The following is an 18,420-nucleotide window of genomic DNA, read 5'->3' on the forward strand; positions in this document are numbered from 1 at the left end:
ATATATATATAATATTTTTACGTGTTCTGACTAATGAAGGATGGCAGATTTGCCAGGCCAGACCACTACAAAAATCCAAGGCTTGGCGCTTTGGCGGTCAGCGGAGCTCTGCGTCTGGGGAGAGTTGCTGACTCTGGATAGCGGGCAGAGGCGGCAGACCGGGGTCTCGTCCTGTGGACCATCGAATGTGGGGAGGTGGGTGTTTTGAGGGAGAGCGGGGATTCCCTGTTACTGTTGAAGTGACTCGTTCTACATTACTTACTGTGGTGCCAAAAAAATAAGTAATAAAGCTTGAATTCTGAAACTCCATTGCCGGTGTCCAGTTGGCTCAATGTGGTCCATGTCCTGTGCCTTGAGCTTTGTCGGTCTTTGGGAGGGCACGGTGGTGCCCCAGTCTATGCAGTTGTTCCCTTTTTTGTCTTCCTGACCTTCACCTTAGGAAAACTGCTTTTTGCCCTGTCATTCCTTCTCGGAATGAGGTGCCAGTCACTGATCCTGTGTTATCTCGCAGAAGTGGGAAAGGGTGAAAGTGCTGTGACGTGGACGCAGTGGAATGAACACTGGGAGCCGGGCCCAGTTCACTTGGAGGGTCTGGCTTGGGTAGGTCATCCACCCTCTGACCTCAGGACTCCCACCTGCAGAGCAGGGCAGCTGGACCAGTCAGTAGGTCAGCAAGCGTCAAAGGCTCTGGACTGTGCTCTGTGGCGGGGCCTCAGCAGAGCTTCCGGCCTGTGTCCCGAGGCACACCGCTCTCCCCAGCCCACCCGCGGGCCCCAGGGCCATTTGGGCCATTTGTGCTTCCTCTCCTCTCCTCGCCTGTGCTTTACAAATGGCATCACGAAAGTGTCTAGACTGAGCAGGTTGGGAAGTGCTGACCGAGGGGTGCGTGGAGGGTCCTCAGCCCCGCAGTGCGTCATCGTCATCATCATCTCAGGAAGGCTTTCGCACGTATTTCCATAGGCTCCCCTTCAAGAAACCTGCCATCTGCCGGGAAGTTGTCCTATTCGTAACCGAAGGTCTGGGATATGAGAGGTGGACCGGGCCAGCTACGGTTGTGCCGCTCACACCTTGGCGAGGCCCTTGTGGAGCTCCGGGCCCTCCGCCGTGGCGCTGTGTCACAGGCTCTGGGCTTCCATGTAAGGTGAGACGTGGAGACGTGCCTCTGCCAAAAACGAAATGTGCCCAGTCCCTGGACAAGATGGTCCCCGAGGTCTCTGCTCCTTTGAATTTGTCCCTCCATAGATAACACTTCTCCCGGTGTCTGAATGTTGTACCTCCAGACGTGTGTTAACCGCAGCTGTGCATGTGTTGTTCAGTACTCGGTATTCCGAATGGGTTCTGAATGGGGTCAGCCAGGAAGAGGGTGCTGGGGAGGCCGGGTTTTTGATTCTCATGATGTCACCTGCAGAGAGAGTGATTGCCAGCTGGTAAGTGCAACTCCTGATGGGTAGTAGCATCAGATTCCTTCGGGCAGAGTGCGAAGGACTGCAGTCTGTTTTTAAATTCAAGTGCTCACTTGCCTGCTGGCTTCCTTTCAGGCTTGACCTCATTTCTCAGGCAGAGTGCCCATAATTCTGTCATATCATTGTCCTATATCATTTTAAAGCAAATTTGATGACCTGAAAATTCCCATAGAGAAATCCTACACATCCCTCGAATAGGAGAGTGGAGTTCTAGGCCTTTCCACCCAGGCACTGGGAGCCTCCCCTGCTTCTGCAACTTCCTATGATGCCCACGGTGACATAATCAGGTTTGGGGAGCTGCCGTCTCGGTGCTGGGACGACAGAAAGAGCTCCAGCGCTTTACACAGGTGCCTTAACAGGCCTGGAAATTCACTCCTTTTTGTCTCTTCCACCTAAAGGATTCCTGTAATTGGTCTTCTGTGGACCTGTAGAAAGCAGGCGAGAGCTGTGGTCTTCCCAGCTGTATGATGACAAATTCACAAAAATGCCCATTTTAAAGGGATTTGTCGTCTGCAGCCAGGCTTCATTGTTTAAGAAAAAAATGTTACTGTATACAGATGACATATTCAAGAAACACTTTTCTTTTAGCGCCTTTGGGTTGATTACATAAGGTGTTATGTGACCCTGGACCAGATAAGTATCTTTTTGTGTGTTTGTCTTACAAAGGACATTGGGACAGTGGCAAAACTTGAACACGGTCTTTCTGTCCCCTTAACTCCTCACTTTGACTCCTGGGCCGTGCTTGTAAAAATGGATCTTTTGTTCTTCAGAAACACACATGTAGTATTTGGGGTGAGTGGGCATATCTGCCACGTGCTCTCAGATGATTTGGTGGGGTTGAATACATGTTTACACATGTGTGTGTACATAAATGAGTGTATAATACATAGACTAAGAGAGCAAATGTGGTCAAATGTTAGCAAATTGGGGACTCTGGGTGTAGAGTATATAGGATTTCATTCTATTATCCCTGTACTTTTCTGTAAACTGTTTCGAAATTAAAAGATAACCCTCTTCCCTCCACCAAAACAGCAATAAAAAACACCTTACAGTCGAATGACGTGACTAAGTCAAGCTCTAGAACCTACAGTGAAGGCTACACTGAAACTGCCCACAGCCTGTGGCAGGGGTGGAGAGTTGACTCCAAACAGGTTTTACAAGATGCTTCACTTAAAGTGAAACAGGTGCGTGGGGAGAGGATTCTCAGTCGGGAGGAGACAGTGTGGCTCCTGGACTTGGAGGGCTTGGGGGTTCGAGGTAACAGATGGGAGCTCAGAAGACAGATCCATTTCATGTAGGGCAGCTTTTCCCAGAGAGCTTTGCTGCAGGATTCTAAAAAAAGAGTTCAGAGGTCAAAGAAGTTTGGGAAGTGTGTACTGAGTTCAAGGTCAGCGAATTGAAGTAATAGATGAAACGACAATGGCAGTGTTGGTGATGGTTGCCGGTGGTGATGAGCATATGCAGGTTCATTGTAATATTCTGCTTACTGGGCTTATCTTTGAAATCTCCCTTAATAAAAAGTTTCCATTCTAAATCAAAGGAAAAAAGGATTTTTTTTCTTGCAGGACTTTTTGGTGCCTTCACTTTGTTGCTTTGAATTGTCAGCCTCCAAACTGACATGAAACTCCCTGTTTCCGGGGCTTCTCTCGGGCCTGGTATTTCTGGGAATATACTTTCTGGAATGCTTTACTTGGAGGTTAGGCTGGGTCAAGAAAGTATCTTGGAGAGAGCATGTGATCCATTTTGACTATTAAAAATAGTCAACAATGTTAAAAGACAGCAAAGAAGTCCCCAAACCCTTCCATTCTCGGTACCCCCTTGAACATCTCTGTGCATAGGGAACAGAGAGAGGAATTCAGTTCTTAAGCAGACACAGTTCCCGTGCTGCCCTGCCACCTGCTATCATTTGGGAGAACCTCAGATTCTTTTTCAAGCCAATCAGTATGCGTGCTGTCACCAATACTGTCTTGGACTTAGGAATCCTACACATAATGTACCATTTTTCAGTTGGTGACTAGTTGCCTCTAATTTTTTACAATTATTCACATTCTTAAATGTGTATCTTGTCCCACCTTTTTAGGGTAAGTTCCCAGATGGAACGTTTTGTCAAGCAGCATGTGAGTTTTGTATTCTGATCCATGCTGTCAAATTGCTCTTCCAGAAAGTTTCTACGCAACGTGGGTAAGATCTATCTGGTGGAAATGAGGGGTGGGTGTCAGGAGAGAAGGACATTCTAGTTGGAGGCAAAAACATGAAAAATGGAAAAATAAAAAACCTGTTTAGGAGAAGAAAATAAAAAAATTAAAAAGTATGAAAAATAAAACAAAAAATAAAGTATAAGCATGAAATATAAAAAATAAAAGCATGCTGCCCTGGCTGCTGTGGCTCAGTGAATTGAGCACCAGCCTGTGAACCAGAGTCACTGGTTGGATTCCCAGTTGGCACGTGCCTGGGTTTTGGGCCAAGTCCCCAGCAGGGGCCATGTGAAAGGCAACCACACATCAATGTTTCTCTCCCTGCCTTTCTCCCTCCCACCCCCTCTCTCTTAAGATAAGTAACTTTTTAAGCATGAAAAATGGAAAATAAAAAACCTGTTTAAGAAGTGACTAAGCTCACCTCTGGAGAAAAGCATTAGAAAATGGCTCCAGAAAGAAGTGGGGATGAGTTTGTGGATCCTCCAGAATCTCTAATTAGTTTGGGCAACTCTAGTCAATGAAAAGCTACTAAAGTTTTTTCAGGGCCCTGTCTGGGTAGCTCTATTGGTTAGAGCGTCGTCCCAGTATGCCAGGGTCTTGGATTCAGTTCGATCTCTGGTCAGAGCACATAGGAGAATCAACCAATGAATGCGGAAGTAAATGGAACAACAGATGAATATTTCTCTGTCTCTCTGTCTCTTTCTCCCTTCCTCTCTTTAAAAATCAACAAATGGCCCTAGCTGGCGTAGCTCAGTGGATTGAGCGCGGGCCTGCGAACCAGACGATTGCGGTTCGATTCCCAGTCAGGGCACATGCCTGGGTGCAGGCCAGTTCCTGGCAGGGGTCAGTTCCCAGCAGGGGATGCACGAGAGGCAACCGTACATTGATGTTTCTCTCCCTCTCTCCTTCCCTTCCCCTCTAAAGATAAATAAATAAAATATTAAAAAAATCAACAAATGAAGAATTTTTAAAGAAGTTTATTTCAAGAGGGCCTGACATTATTTTAATTGATTTTAGAAATAGAAAAAGGAGAGAGACAGAGAAACATGGATTTGTCCCACTTATTGATGCATTGATTAGTTGATTCTTTTTTAAAAGCAATTTTATTTAAGGCCCTGGCTGGTATAGCTCAGTGGATTGAGCACGGGCCTGCGAACTACACGATTGCGGTTCAATTCCCAGTCAGGGCACATGCCTGGGTTGCAGGCCAGTTCCCAGCAGGGGACTCACAGGAGGCAACCATACATTGATGTTTCTCTCCTTCTCTCCTTCCCTTCCCCTCTAAAGATAAATAAATAAAAATACATTTTAAATTTTATTTATTTATTTTAAAGATTTTAATTTATTTATTTACCTTTAGAGGGGGAAGGAGAGAGAGAGAGAAACATCAATGTATGGTTGCCTTTTCTGCGTCCCCTGCTGGGAGTTGGCCTGCAGGGCACTGGCCTGCAACCCAGGCATGTGCCCTGACTGGGAATCAAACCGTGATCCTCTGGTTCGCAGGCCTGTGCTCAATCCACTGAGCTACACCAGCCGGGGCTATTTATTTATTTTTAGACAGAGGGGAAGGGAAGAAGAGAGGGAGAGAAACATCAATGTGTGGTTGCCTTTCATGTGGCCTCCACTGGGGACCCGGCCCAAAACCCAGGCATGTGCTGACTGGGAATCAAACCAGCAACTCTTTGGTTCACAGTCCACGCCCAATGCACTGAGCTACACCAGCCAGGACTGATTTTTTTTTAATTTTAATTTATTTTTATTTTACTTTTTTTCTAGAGAAGGGGTAGGGAAGGAGAAAGAGAGGGAGAGAAACATCAATATATGAGATACTTTGATCGGTTGCCTCTCACATGCTCCCAACTAGGGACCTGGCCAGCACCCCAGGCATATGCCCTGACTGGGAATTGAACTGGCAACCTTTTGTTTTGCAGGCCAGTGCTCAATCTACTGAGCTACACCAACCAGGGCTAGTTGAGTCTTGTATGTGCCCTGAACAGGGATTGAACCCACAACCTTGGCCTATGGGACAACACTCAGCCAGGGCACCACACTTACTGCGTGTAACTCTCACCACCATCCCCTCCAGAACTGTTTCATCTTCCCAGACTGAAACTCCATCCTCATTAAACACAAATTCCCTACCTCCCCTCCCACAGCCTCCAGCAACCCCTGCTCTACTTTCCGTCTCTGTGGATTTGACTATTCTAGGCACCTCACGTAAGTGGAATCCATAATAATTGCCTGTTTGTGTCTGGTTTATTTCATGTAGCGGGTCTTCAAGGTTTTTCCAGTCAGTTTGGAAGCTCTGTCCTGTTCCTCGCCATCCCAGACAGTCATCTGGGAAGAAGTGCAGCCCACTTGCCAGTGGGACTCCCTCGCGGGGACAAAAAAATAGTGGAAGTGTTGGTGTCTGCTTGTTCGCTTTGCTGTGTGTGTGTGCAAGAGAGAGAGCAGAGAAAGACACTCGACTGACCCGGGGAGAGGGGACAGGTAACTCTCCATGGCTGGAACATGTGAACACATATAACATTAATGTATTTCCCAATGGTTGACCTTGAACAACTTGAAAGGGTAGTGGGACCGCTGAGATGCCTAAGCTTACGGCACACAGCAAACCTTCAGAGAACAGCTGGAGCAGAAAAGGAACTTAAATTCAGCCCTGCCTCCACCTTTTCAGGAGGCCGGGAACAATGTGGCCGAGGGCGTGGAGTTGATTGGTTACGGGAGCAACTGTCCAGTGTTTTCTAAATATTTTTTTTCTGAATGAGTGCCAGACAACAAAGAATGCCATTATCTGCTTTGTCATCCCCCTCTCCCCACACCTAGCAGAGTGTTAGGCATGTGGTGAAACTGATGGGAGGTGATGTAGGCCGACAATAGAACACGTGAAGAAAGAATTTCTTTAAAGCCTCATCTCCAGTGCCAAATGCTGAATGGGGTGGGTGGGTGAGTGGGAGGTGGAGAAGGCTGGAATACTATTTTTGGAAGCGTCTCAGATCAAAGGATTGAGTAAGATTTTAGTTTCTTAACACAGAAGCTCTAAGGTCTCCAATCTGTTTTGCATCTGGCAAAGGCAGCAAAACCTCCATTTCACTATGAGGCCAGAGTGATTTAAAAGAAAAATCCTCCCTTTTATAGCTCCTGTCCTCGGCCTTGAGATGCATTCTTTTGCCAGAGCAGGTCTGGGTCAAGTTTTGAAGAGCTATGATTGTATTAGCCATTTCACATCTTTGAAGAGCTAAGATTGTGTTAGCCATGATTTTTTTTTTCTTTTTTTGCTGTTACCCACTGGAGAAGAGGCCATGGACGCCATCAGCTGTTGCCAGAAGCACACACCCCAGGGAGGAGTTACCCAGTCCTGTTTTATCCACACAGTAGTTGCAGGAAATGCTTCAATGCTCCTACGTTTTTCCTCCACATTCTGTAAAGCTGCTTCTTGGGTGTGGCCACCCCTTTTCTTTTCTCTCCGCCCCAATGGACTGTGGGAACAGTTTTTCCTCACTGTCGTGGCTACAGCCAGGGTGGCTTAGAAACGGGATTACAGATCCCAGGCACAGGGGAAGAAGCCAGACTACAGAGGATCAGGAAGCTCAGGGCTGGGCCTGGGCTCAAGTTCTGGTGCTGTGCCCAGTGCCTTTATATTTATTTAAAGAGGAGGGCTGCTCGGTAACCGGGAGGCTGAGGCCTTCCTGAGCGGAAGAGCTCCCGAGCTCCTGGTCTGCCTGACTGCAGAGGAACCAGCCCCAGGTTACTCCCAATGGCTGAGGCCCAGCTGTGACCCCAGCAGGGGTGGGGAAACGGCATCCTACCCCATAACTCAAACTGCCAAGTCCGTTAGGAACAGAAATTCCAGAAATCTTTTCTGTCCTTGGCACTCCAGCATTTGCCAGCACAATGCCCTGCTCTGCTATGGGAAGACAGGATGACATACTGTTTAAGAGAAGGTTCGGATTGCTTGATTCAGACCAGCTTTTCCTCTTGACAGCTGCCTGATGGGGGGCAAGACTCCTGGCTTCCATGTCAGTGTGATTTGCAAAATGGGGAAATAATACCCACCTCATAAAATCACCTCAAATACTTAAGAAAGAAAAGTAACACATGAAATGCTTAACATAGTGCCCGGTACATGAGGAAAATTCAATTAATGGTGGCAAGAAGAACTTTTAATGTCTTTTTTATAAAATACAATGAAGGCATCCTATTCCACGGGTGACCTCTGAGAAAGCTTTTGTTGTGAGTTTATGAGACATTACTAACTCTCCAAATCCCGGAATGACAGACTTCATTTCTAAATTAGTCGGCTTTATTTTTTATGATCGGATATGGCCTTTTTCTTACCACCTCCTCAAACCTGGAGCCCCCAAATCATCCTCGATTTCTGACCCCAGACCCCACCAGCATAGGCTGACTTGCGTCCTCGGCCCCAGACGTCTCCTCCGGAAAGTGGGCAGGAGGAAGAGAAGCACACAGTGACCTCATCCTTGGGGACTGGGTGTTTTTCCGGCCCGGGAGCGCAGCATCCCCAGCCAGACTGCAGAGATGACCCCTGCCCCGCCTCTCGCTGCAGTCCTGGAAGGGCTCCCAGGGGTGGAAGGGTGGGGTGCAGATTTTCTGCAGGGCGGGGAGGGGCAGGATTGGAGGATCCAAGCTGCGGGGAGGGTGGGGCGGCTGGAGCACCTCGGCTCACCCGAGCGGAGGCAAAGACTCCACTGCACCACCGACCACCCCATCCCTCGCGCGCGCCCGCCTTTTCACATCCTCCGCCGCGCACCCGCGATCTTTTCCCCGGCACGGCCACTTCGGCTCCTTCCGGGAACGCTCGCCCCTTTCCGTCAGACGCTCGGAAAGCGAGTCCGTGAAAGCTCCGCCCCCTCTGCTCGGCCGGCGCTCGCCCCCGTCCCTCGTTCCCTGCCCGGGCGCTCCCTCGCGCTCGCGCCCGCTCGCCGCCGGAACGCGCGTGGCCGCGTATAAAAGAGGAGGGGCGCGCGCGTCGCCGCCACTACCCGCTGCGGAGCGAACGGCAAGGAGCAGAGGCCGCGGAGGATCGTTGGTCCCTCAGCAACCCCCAGCCCCACGCACCCACGGCTTCCACCCGCAGGAACTGGTGAGACAGGGAGCAGGGGAGCGCGGGCGGAAGCGGGGTGGGAGGGCAGCGGACCCCTGGGTGGGGAGGGGTGTCGCCCCCGGGGAGGGGCGGGGCTACCGCGCGGACAGGTGAGCCGGGCCGGCCTTGCTGCTTCCTCAAGCGGGCGAGGTGCCGGGCGAGTCGGTCTCGACCTGCTTGTGGCGCGTGGGCTGCGGAAGAGCCGCCTGGCGGAGTCCCGGTGTTTGCAGCTGGAATGTCATTGACTGGGCAGAGGGGGTGGCGAGGCCGCCGGGTCCCTCCCCGCCCCCAGCCCCAGCCCCAGCCTGGTCGCGGCCCCGCCCTGCCCCATCCGGTTGCGGCAGGTGGGGCGGGGGCTCCCTGGTGGAGATGGTCCCCGTTCCTCTTCCTGCAGAGCGCTTCCCCCACCGCACACGGTTTCTTCCCTCGGTGGGGAGCGACTGCTGCAGCTTCTTTTCCCAAATCTCTGCAAGCAGTGTGGGCTTTCTCCTCCACCCCTTGGAGGAGAAAGAGGCGAGAGCTTGAGGTGAAGGTCTCTTTGATGTTAATTTCATCCGGTTCGGCGATTCTTGGCCTTCCCGGGATGCAGAAAAGCTCAAGGCTGCCCTCTCTTCTCTTTTTCTTATAATAAACATTTCTTTCCTACCCAGTTGTGAGTTGCTTGTCAAAAGCGGATAGCTGCGGCTCTTGCTTTGTGTGAGACTCAAATCAAATAACTTAATAGCTTAAGAGTTACTATTTTCCTGAGACCGGGTTTTTCGAGTCGAGGGCAGTATATTATTTGTCAAAAATTCTACAGCCATGCCGGTTGAATGATAGAGCAGCCTTTTGTCTGAAAGCCGTCCCTGAATCTGATGAGGTGTTTCCCCAAGAAAATTGCTTTTAAAAGTCTCTTTGATGTATTGGAGTAAAGTGTATTTTAAATAAAGGGCTTGGTAACGTTAAAGGTCGGATATGTTTTAAATTAAAAGCCCGAATAGATCAGAAAGCTGAGTTGAGAGGATGCTTGAACCACTGCAACACCTTATCACATCTTTTTTATATAATAGATCCTGAAATCAGCACTGTAGGCCCTTTGTTCTGTCTTCATTGTGGTGTTTTAGAAAAACTTACCATCATGGCTGTTAGGAAAGAATAGAAGAGACCATATGAAGTATTGAGAAATTGCGTTGTCATAGCAATTGGACCTTACTGAAACAGAATGTATCAAAGATGGAAGGGTGGGGGTGTCTTGCAGCCAGAAAAGAAAATCTTAATAGCAGTGGGAACACTCAGTTATGTGAAGCTGTGGAGCCAAGGTTCTAACTCTGGAAACCAGTCATCTATTTTCCCTTTTGTTGCAGCTAATGTCTGAGATTTTGAAAGGTCAGATTGAAGTCAAAGTTTAAAAAATGTGCTGCAGGGGGAAAATGTGCTGCAGTGAGGGCCACTGTGCAGGAAATGAACAATAAGCCCTTTTTAGTAACTGGGCCAGTAATACTCAGAGGGCCCTCAAAGTGTGTTAGCTGTCGTCCAGGGACCGAGACTGAGCGATGTGCTGGAAAGGAGGATTTGCTCTGGACAGGACAGGTGTGAAGCCGTTCTCAGCGTCAGTCGTGGGCTCAGGAACATTCTCCAAGGTGCTCTGGGTCTGTGGCCGAGTTCTGCGGTAATCTAATAATTGGAGAAATCTGATCTGTCTCTGGCTCCAACACGGGCTTGTCAGGCAATCTGATGAACAGGTTGAGGTGGTTCCCCGGGTTAGAATTTTCTCTCCATTTAATTATTTCCCAACCTGCCTTCATCCCAAAGGGAGGGGCCCACTGCGGATCCCGAGAAATGAGGTATCCACCATAGTCCACAGTGCTGTCATTGCTGAACCTGCTCTAAGGACAGTCACCACGAGGCCCGCCTCATAGTCAGTCCGCTGGGCTATTCCAGGACGCCACAGGTTACACAGCTGGCCCTGCTGCAGCTCATCAGCTGTGGTCCATCAGCTGTGGTCCATCAGCTGTGGTCCGAGTAGGTACAGGAATTCAGAATTCGGCGCCCCCGTAGCAAATGCTGGCTCCAGGAATTCAGGAGGAAAGCACTGAGGGCCAGTGAACTGGAGCAGCTGCCCTTGTACCTCCCTTCCACCTTTTTTTTTCCTTCATATTCCTCCTGCAACTGTTTTAAACAGGAAATAAAATTTCATAGAGGAAGTGGACCTGGACCTGTAAACTAGGCCCAAGTCGGATCGTTATAGCCTGAGTTCTTGACTCTGATGATTTCATGAAATTATGCTGTTTTATTACTGAATGGAAGGGGATTTAGGGATCAACTAGCCCTCGGAATTTCAGTTCCAATTTCATTGGAACTTCTCGTGTTAAAAAACATATTCAATATTACTACGGTATTTGAAAAGTGGGGAAACTGAGGCCCCAAAGGGCTATGATGACTTGGCCACGGCAGCCCATTTAGGTAGATAGGAACTGCTCAGACCAGGAAGCCTCAGTTCTTTTTCCGCACGGTAAATCCCTGGTGGGATTTATTAATAGAGAGCACTGGGGAAGTCATTTGAAATTTGATTCTTATCTGTATTCAAGTATTTTTAAGGATCTGTTTTCTCCATTTTGAAATGATTTTGTTCCCTTTGCCCTCAGAAGCCTGTTATCTCGCTCTTCCCCCGCCCTTTCAGACTCCACATTCCTCCGTCATGTTGTCATCGTTTCGTAAGCGCAGAGTCCAGGTATTTGACCAGCATGCAGGAAATGCGTTGCCTTTTCGCTTTTGCCTGGTTTGCAGTGAAGACACTTCAGTGTCAGAGAAGTGGGGTGATCCCACGGGAGGGGCAGAACTCGGCCTGCATGCCTTTTCTGTTAAGGTTCCTGTTAGGGTTGGTTTTTTCTCCTGTTTGGTTTTGGTGTTATGTGAACAGAAGTCTTAGCAAATTTACTCTAAAATTTCCAAAGCCTCCTGTGTTTTACCTTCCTCCCTTTAAGGCATGAATATATTATTTCTTATCACCCTACTGGCATTTGCATGGAACATTTGCTGGGTTACTTTTTATTGATGGTTACTTGGTTCTTAAGAACCAAGGGACTAAACAGATTATCTCAGATATTTGAAAAAAAGTCTGGAAACATGTAGTCAAAATAGTATTTTAAAATTTGGCGAGTATTGTAAACTTGTTTTTGTTTCCTCTTTCCATTAACTTATTTTTTTCTGCCACGATCCTTATAATGAAATGGAGTTTGTGTTTTTTACTTAAAAAAAAAAAGCTCATTATTGAGCTTTTGTGTCTGTGTACAGTTTTTGAGTGTTTGTCAAAAAGAAAAATGCTTAAAATTAGTGTCTTATTCCACAAGGAGAAATACAAACTTTGCAAATGTCTAGTGATTAGGGGTGATAAATCCAAGGCAGGCCCTTTTATAAATCAGACTGGTTAATTATTTAAACAAGGTTTATAAAAATGGGCCACGTTATAATGTTCTCCTGTTTTACTTTGTTTTGAATCTCGGTAACAGTGTTTTGCACCTAAATACCTCACATCTGAATTTTACAGGTGAACAGGTAAGTAGCAGCAAGGTCGTAGTAATTGGGGGGCATGCAGAAGCGAGTTTTCCCAGCGTTGCTCTTCATTTCTGGGTTTTGATGCAATGCAGAATGAGATTTTTGCTTTCCCAAAGCTAAGTCCCTGCTCACCTCTGCAGAATCCTGCTAAGGAGTTGAAATGAATGCATCAGTTTGAAGGCTGACGGGCAGATCCACAGTCCTGATTGGAATGTGGTTTAAACAAAGATTTTTTCCATGGTTGAATCTCTTAATTCATGTAATGTTTACCTCTCTGCTTATCAGCAGATGGCCACTAAAATCTGTAGCCAAGCTGTTTTTTTTGAGTTAATTCATTTGATCTGAGAATCAGTTGGTGTCAGATTGTTATGGGTGCTAACCAGGTTTTTTGTGGTTTGTTCGGGGGAGCCCTTCTGCGTCCCTGGGTGTGCGGAGTCCTCTTGCTGTGGAAATGTAAAATTTGGTGGTGGACCAGCTGTATAAGCCACGGAGAAAGGACATTGTCGGTCGGTTCTTCACCTTTGGGCTCTGACGGAGCAACAAAACAAAGCTGGCGAATAGTTTCTGTGCCCTTTCGCTTTGGGTAATGTTTATGAATTTTCCTGTGGAGCCAAGTGATCTCTTCATCCTGTTCCTGAAACCCCTTTCCTTGCAAAACTGTATACCTTGTGTCCTGCCTGCAAGGGGAATTCATTTTGCAGTATTCCCGAGGCCTCTTACATTGGTGTGTTCAGCCCGTTGAAATGCTGGCAGTCCCTTTGCTTTGTTTTAAAGAGTGACTCCTTTCCTCGTCACCACGGTTTTACTCTCTTCCGAGGTTCCGTGGAGAAGCTGGCAGCCGATTCTCCCACTCACCCAGATCCGGGTGAGGTGTCCGAAACCACTCACTGCAGAGGCCAAAGCTGTCGGCCTTTGGTTTGAAAATGTTTGCATCTGCAGCCTTTTCTGTTGCTTAACCTAAGCTCTGTCCCACGCACCGCCTCTCCCCACCCTCCAAAGATGAGACCGAGACCTCCCCTGGCGCAGCGGGGCAAATCGCTTCTGCAGGTTAGGTGAAGGTGCTTTAAATATTCCCCAGGTACCAGGAACCGTCTCCGACAGCTGTCTCTTGATATTTGTTAAGAAGACAAAGATGTTAATTAATGGCCAGCTTCCTTAGCAGGCCTCCATTTTCACTTGGCAGTGGGTAGACATTTGTTTTGATACGAGGAGGTGTTCTTAGACATGTTATATTTTTGGATTAAACTAGAATTTTCCAGCCCAGATTTCGTATCACCATTTCTCTTTTCTCTTCCCCGAGATCTAGCAGACTGTGAGAATGCAGACACGACCTCTTTATTGATCACAGTAGAGGACGCGGTTGCGATTCCTGCTGTCCCCCGAGAGCAGTCCGCATGACTTGCCGAATGATGCAGCCAGCGTTTTGACTGCTGCATTGCAGCATTTATAATTAGCCTGTATCTTCAGCCTGGCCTAACAGTGTCTGCAAAAGCATGGCCTTTTTCTTTGGTTACCTTAAGTGGGAAGCTGTCCTTAAACATACAGAGAATACGTTCAGCACTTCATTTCTCCCGCGTCGTTCTCTGTGTGCAGGGGCCTGGCAAAGTCAGGGCTGATCTGCTGCTTTGAGATCAGCAGGCAGTTGACTGCGGTCCTGGGAGGTCAGTGCGGGGTGTCAGGCAGTCGGGAGTAGATGGGAGGCTGGTGTGGTCACCGATTGTTTCTAATGGCACTTGCCCTGGTCTTCCCTTCTAGCTCTTCAGAGGTGTTAATCCTAGTAAGGCAGGGAACTGCTGGGAAGTTCTCTGTGGAATCTGCCTTATCAGTCAGCTGCATGTTTGGGGGCAGGGGTGGAGTTTGAACAGCCTGCCTCTGTCCTGACGGGAACATGGTGCGCACTGGCAGGGCCTGAGGAGTTCCACTCTGTCTCAGGTAGTTTGGGGTGGGAGGTTACATAAGCACCTTTGGGTGGCAATATGAAAATGTTCCTGTGTTTAACATGGTCTGTGGAAGTAACCTTATAGGAGCAAAAAGAAAACAGGGAGCTCATATAGGTAAGGTAGAGACAGCTCCCCTTCAGGTTAAGGGTGGGGGACTCTTATTAATCTGTAACCTGGGCTCCTGTTGTCGCGCAAACGCGCGTTCCGAGTGGGGGAGTTCTGATGGCTTGCAGAGGCCCAGCTCCCTGGAGCAGGAGCAGGCCAGCCGAGGCTTGGCAGCGCTCCCACCTCCTGACGTCAGCTGATCACTGCAGGAAAGAAAAGTCCATTATTGCCTGACCGAAGCACTCGGTATAGAATTGACTCGTTCTACTTCACTGGGGTGACAAAGAGGGCCTTTCAGGTTGGTTAATTTCAGCAGGGCCCCGCCGGTCTGTCTCCCTGGATTGGCAGGGGCCAAATCAGCCAGCTGCACCCAAGCAGGGGCGCCGCCCAGGTGGAACCTTTGCAGTGGTAGGTTGGGGGTTCCTGTTTCCATTGTGAAGGGCTGCTCCCCAGTGTGATTTCATGGAAATTTCTGTAGCAGCTACAGGACGAAAGGCGGTGCACCCTGTGGTGGGAGGGGGCGGGACGAACACCAGCGACCTTGACCTGGAGACTCAGACACCTCGAGAGAGCACCCATGCAGAGGGTCACGGTTGCAGACAGAACTACACCTCCTTCAGAAAGTTTCCTTACGAGGAAATTCTGTAAGCCAGCAGATTAGACACTTGCCTGCTGGTTTCCCATCTTAACTCTCTCCTGAGGATGAGAACAAGGGAAGTTTATAAATTATTTTTAACCTTAATTGTTCACTAACTTAGGAAGATAGGAATATTCTCTCTTTTTTAAATCCTCATTGAAGGACATTCTTACTGATTTTAGGAAGAGGGGAATGCAGGGAGAAAGAAAGGGAGAGAAGCTCCGACCGGTTGCCTCCTGCATGTGCCCCGACCGGGGACGGAACCCACAATCCAGGCCCAGGCCCTGATCTGGAATGAAACTCCTGCCCTTCCTGGTTACGGGACAACGCTCCAACCAGCTAAGCCACATCAGGGCAGGATGCTCAGTCTCTTAAAGAAACAAAACAAATTTAGGTGTTTTAATGATTAATTGATTAATGTATCTTCCTCCTTTCTTTTTCCCTCCAAAGTGGGGATATAAAAGATAAGAGGTAGTGAAAGGAATTAATAAATAACCAAACAGCCACCAATAATGATTATGTCAGCTCCAGCCATTTCCAGCATCTCTGGTTCTAGCGTGCTAGCCTGGGAACAGACCGTCCTGGGTCACCCTGGGCTCTCCCACCTGCTACGGAGGTGGCCTTGTGTCCTGTATACTTACCTGACAGCGTTTCTTGATTTCCAAGTTTAGAATGTAATTGACTGTAATGTGCACCGAGTTCTGTGGTTAGAGAGTAAGACAACATGTGTTTTCTATAGTCCCTTGGGGACTTTAAATTCCCTAAAAAACGTATAAAAATGTCAGGGAGAAAACAGCAGTGACATGGCAGAATGCGATGGTGCCCAAGAGCAGCATTGAGGGAGTGAGGCCTTCTGATTCAGGACTTCAGGGAGGACGAGGAAGCAGCGTTGCACTAGGAGGGCATGGTACGGCATGAAATGGTGGTGTTGGGGAGGGCGAGAAGAGAACAGTCCTGCAAAGGGGACTCTGTAAGCTGGGAAGCACGCCCACCCAGGGCCAGGAACCTGGGTTGCTGGGGAGTTTGCTGTGAGATATGACTGGAACAGACAGCACTGGAGCAGACAGCGCAGGGCAGTGGGAGGAGTCTTGTTTCCATGGTAGCAGACGAGGATGGTGCCCTTGTCAGGCCAGAATCAGTCTTCTCTGGTGGAGGCCGGTATACTTTGGGCAGCAGTGTAAACCAGAACTGCCTTGTTGTGATTCCCTTTTGTTTTCCCCCCCCAAAGTTTTATATATTTATTTTTAGGAAGGTTGGGGTGGGGAGAAGGAAACATCGATGTGTAGGAGATACTTCGAACAGTTGCCTCTTGCATGCCCCCAACTGGGAACCTGGCCTGCATCCCAGGCATGTGCCCTGCCTGGGACTCGAACTGGCAACCTTCTGGTCCATAGGCTGGCCCTCAGTCCACTGAGCCACACCAGCCAGGGCATAATTCCCTACTGTTGCAGAAACTTCACTCCGAACTGACACTTTAGTGTTTCAAGGTTGCCCTCAGCTTTCAAGAAGGCTCTTGTAAGAAGAGAGAATGTTTCGGGCACAGCTATCCGTCGCTAACACAAAACTTGCCTTCCTGGGCGTCATTTCCCTGAGGTCCCACCCTGTCGGTGAGAAGAGCAGCTGACTTTGGCAATAAACTGCCGGGTGGTGTGTGGGATTAGTAGCCCAGACTTGCTCCTCGGGGGCTGCCCGGTTATGCGGCTTCGGTCGGCGCACCCTTCCTTTGTGGTTTTCGTGATGAATCCAGCGTTTACCTGGGTAGGATTTCAGTTTGACCAAACTCGGATGTACTGTTGAGCTCTCCCCCGCTCTTCATAAATAAATCAGGGTTACGCATGCTCTTGGTCTTATCCAAAAAACATTTCATAATGGCCTGTGTGTGCTGGAAATTGGGATTCAGAGACGAGATCACGCAGTCTGATTGTACTGCGGGTGGTGCGCACAGGCACTTGAGAAGAGTGTGTGTGATTGAACCCGAGGCCAGGGGAAGGAAGGAGCAGCGTGTGTGTACAGCCCTGTGAGGAGGCAGGTCCTACGGCTTGAGCACCCCAGCTGGGTGTTGAGGTGCAAACAGGAGTTTCCCAGAAAAGGGACGGGGAACGTTCTAGACAAAGGAAGCCTGTGCAGGTGGTTTGGGGTCAAGAGAGTCGTGTTTGGGAGGAGAAGGGACATTCATTCCCGCGTGCCCAGGGGCAGGGGCGTGGGTGGGAGACACCAGTCAGGCGTGCTGGGCCAGACCCAGGGGCCTGTGCCACGGGCGGGTTCTTGCCCCTCTCAGAAGAGAGTTATAAAAGGGGCTTTAAAGTGGGGGTGTGACATGGCAAAAAACATGTTCCCTTTTATGGTTAAATCAGATGTGTGGGGGAACAATACAACAGAAATAACTGGAGAATACACGGAGAATCATTAGGAAGGAACAGTGATAAAGGCTGAAATCACCTGGTGGCCTCCTTCCTAGGAAGGTAGTCCTGCCACGTGTGGACGCAGCCCCGAGCTCATCAGCGTAGTGTGCCCGGAGCTGGGAGGGGGTGAGGTGGGGGGGGGGGGGCACTTGCCAACCTCAGTGCCTAATCTGTGGCCTGCTTGTTCTTTGCCAGAAGCTGGGTCGGGCCAGCTGGGAAGAGCTCGCTCAAATGTTTCCCGGGTAACGGGTTTTATGCCCTGTCTAAATAAATTACAGAATGGGAGCCCGTGAGACCATTAAGCTTTTTTTGACCAGGTCTCAGAATGTTCTCTGTAGAATGTAATTTTAAAATTGGAAGGGCTGGGGATTGTCTCCTTTCCCCTGCCCTCATTAGTCATTCTAGGAAATTGAGGTGCAGAGAGGAAGGTGGCCCAAGGTCCTGGGTTACAGATGAGCTCAGCAGCTCTTCGTCACCGACCTGCACCTGTTTTCCTCTGTGATGCCTCCTTGATTAGAGGATAAAACGGCTTATTCCTGATAAGAGCGGGTGGCTTCCTCCTGTAAATAGGTCAGGTTTTCTTTTTGATATTAAAATTTGGCGAAATTGTCCAGAAACCCGAGGGTCTTAAGTTGTGGCAGACTGAGTGTTAATGAGGAAGTACCACCTACCTGGTTAGCCTGCATTTGTGGTGAACTTGAAATTGATGCTGACTTAATGTAGTCTCCCTGCTTTCCACAATAATGGGGTGGGGGGGTCTAAAGCAGGATACATAGTTAAGCACAGGTTTGTTTGTTGTTTAAGTCACACTGTGATTTTCTTTTCACTGCGCGCGTCAGACGCGCCTGCGCCGCCCAGGCTCTGTGGGAGCCGGGGGAGGACCTGCAGCAGGGACGCGTGGGCGTGGCTGCGAAGGCAGCTAGGAACGCTCTGTTGGTTGTTGATGTTAGGGGCTCCGTTACTCGTAATCGTTTCCCTTTTCTTGTTGAATAACCGGCTGAGGTCTAGAAAGATAGAGAAGCTGACTTAAGTGAGAATAG

At 48.9% G+C, this 18,420-nt stretch overlaps 1 protein-coding gene across 6 annotated transcripts in view; it reads left to right on the forward strand.

Annotated features, from left to right (window-relative positions):
* The first annotated feature begins 8,624 nt into the window (after window positions 1-8,624).
* The window catches only part of SPTAN1 (spectrin alpha, non-erythrocytic 1), a 57,309-nt gene continuing 47,513 nt past the window's right edge, over window positions 8,625-18,420 (forward strand). For 4 of the 6 annotated variants that reach the window (XM_037036576.1, XM_037036578.1, XM_037036579.1 and 1 more), the window contains exon 1: window positions 8,625-8,762. The gene's annotated coding sequence lies outside the window, so the exon portion shown is untranslated. Of the gene's footprint in view, window positions 8,763-11,553; window positions 11,574-18,420 lie in introns of those variants that run through there. The other 2 variants (XM_037036581.1, XM_037036577.1) reach the window with 2 other exon arrangements.

The sequence above is a fragment of the Sturnira hondurensis genome, unplaced genomic scaffold, assembly GCF_014824575.4.
Source record: "Sturnira hondurensis isolate 20B ecotype Veracruz unplaced genomic scaffold, ASM1482457v3 Scaffold0022908, whole genome shotgun sequence".
NCBI lineage: Eukaryota > Metazoa > Chordata > Mammalia > Chiroptera > Phyllostomidae > Sturnira > Sturnira hondurensis.